Below are 2,464 nucleotides of genomic sequence, written 5' to 3'. Positions count from 1 at the left end.
CCCTCCCTCCCTGTGCACGCTGCTGGGGGTCGCCAGAGGCAGCGGCCTTCGCCCTGACCCAGCGGGGCGCTCCGGCCTGGGTCACACGGCCTACAGCTACAGGAGGGGCACCCTGAATCCCGACGCACCCGCCTACCCCGCTCCCACGCCGGGGCCCCGTCTGGGGTCTCTGGGAGAGTCACCCCCAACTTCCTGCCCCTACCCCGCCTCCACGCCCCGGCTCTGAGACTTCCTGCCTCCCCGGCTCCGGGCAGCTCAGTCTGTGGGAAGCTGGCGGAGCGGGGGCGGTCGGGTCCCCTCCCCCTAGGCGCCCGACGGGGCTCTGGGGTCCGGGAGGAAGTGTGCGCGGTGGGGGGGCAAGGCCTGGTCCCTGGGCGGCCATCCGGTGGGGCAGGTGCGGCCTCAGCCCTGGGAGGGAGGGCTGGCAGGCCTGTTGCTGGCGGTGTTAGGGCGGGGAAGGAGGACGCCGCGAGCGGCCCCATTTCCGGGATTCCGGGTGCAGATGTGGCCCAGGCCCTGCGCCGCGCACGCTCCCCTCCCCTCCCACCTGTGAGTCCAGGCTGCGGTGCTGGGGAGTTCCCAAGGTGTCACTCCCAGCCCTCAGGCTGGCCGCTCAGCAGCACCTTTTGGGCCTCGGTTTTCCCAGCCTGGGAAAAAAAGAACCCTAACCACAACTACCATCTTTTCGGAACCTCGTGACGAAGGTAGTTAAGCGTTTAATGTACTTTGTCTCCAGCCTCGCAAGTCCATTTTGTTGACGAGCAAGCTGAGACGCAGAGAAGTTGTGACTCCCCCGAAGTCACGTAGCTAGGAAGTTACTTAGGCAGGACTTGGCCGACTCCCACCAGGGGTCTCGCTGTAGCCAGAGCGTGGGAGCTGTGCGCCCATATAGGTCGGTCGCCCAGGGCATTCACAAGTGCAGGGATCCCCTAACGGCTTCTTGCCGCACGCGTCCTCGTCTTGGAGCTGCGCACGTGTTTCTTGGCGCAGTCTCCCGTGCCAGTGCCTGGGGACAGAGGCACGGCCTGGCGCACCGGTGCCCAGGTGCGCCGTTCCATTTGGGACCCGACAAAGTCATACGGCTGGAGCCGCGGGCGGAGTGCAGCGGGGGCGGGGAACGCGGAGTAGAGTCCACGCGGGCCGCGGCGCCTGGGAGGCCGCAATCCTGGCGTCTGCAGCCGACGAGGCGCGGGGTGACGCGCGGGGGCCCAGCTACCGTGACCTCCTCCGCGGTTTCCATGGAGACGGTGCACTATAAATAAAAAAAAAAAAAAAGAGGAGGAATTTCAAACCCGTTTTCTACGGCGCTTGGCGGGAGGGGGGAGGAAAGCTCTCTTTGAATCGAGTTTCCCATTTCACCTTCCCAGGCGGTGGGAGCGCTTCCCCCGCAGCCCAGCCGGGAAATTGCCGCCCCTCACGCCGCGTGGTGCCCCCCGAGGAAGCTAATTAGAGCAGCCCAGGAAACTGGGGACTGGGGACCTGGCCCCGGGGGGCCGAGGGCGGGCTCTAGGTGGAGCAGGCCGGGCGGGGTGCGCCGGGCGGGGGGAGGTGCCATCCGACAGCCCCGCTGTGGTGAGAACAGAGTTGACACTTCTTTCCTTTCCACTTACTGCAGCAAGTACCGCGAGGGAGCTTAACCCTCTCGCTGCTTGGAGAGGTAGAGGCACTGCCAGCGCCCTCATAAGGGCACGCCCGGTTGGGGGCCAGGTGTGTACTCTTCTGAGACCGGTCATTGCGGCCCGGCCGGTTCTGCTCTCTGCTTCCCAGACAGGCACGCCCACTAGGACATTCTTCAAGGCATTCTCCCCCAGGGCTTTTCTCGGTCTCTCATTTTACCTTTCCAGGCCTGGAAGTGTCAGGGCTATGGCCTCAGTTTCCCCACCAGTACAAGACGGTGTGTGTCAGGGAGGGCATTCCAGTCTGGCGACCCTAGTTTTGTGACCGTCTGGGCTTGGGTCCTGGGCAGAGGCAGGAGGGGGCGGTTAGGGCGCCGGGTGCCGGAGTCCGAGCCCCACCCGCCTTCATCTCCCGCCGCACTCTGGGCGTCCTTCATCAAAATGGCCGGGTTCCTGTTTTTGCCTCTGACGGCAGAAATGTCACCGCCGCTGCATTAAGCACGCTCGGTGGGAACTCGTTTTGGATCTAGGAGCTGGCGCTCAGCCCTGCCGAGCTGCCTGCCGCAGGGGGGTGGGGGTGGGCTGGTTGGCCAGTTGGCCTGACTCGGGTCAGCCTTTGTTCCGGTTTCCACCTTCCTGCCTCTGTAGCCGCCTCTCCGCCCCCAGGCACCCCCTCCCTCAGCTGTGCCGGTTGCTCCCACCCTACTCCAGTTTTTTTTCTTTTTTTTTAGAGGGTATTTGTTCAGACTCTTGTGCCTGTCTGTCTCAGGGATGGCAGGGGGAGATGACTGGGGGACAGAACTCACTTCTTACCCCCCCCCCCCCCACAGGGGGGGACACCCGCGCCC

Source organism: Myotis davidii, unplaced genomic scaffold, assembly GCF_000327345.1.
Source record: "Myotis davidii unplaced genomic scaffold, ASM32734v1 scaffold545, whole genome shotgun sequence".
Taxonomy (NCBI): Eukaryota; Metazoa; Chordata; class Mammalia; order Chiroptera; family Vespertilionidae; genus Myotis; species Myotis davidii.
The sequence above is the reverse complement of the archived record's forward strand: the minus strand, read 5'-3'. Positions refer to the sequence as shown.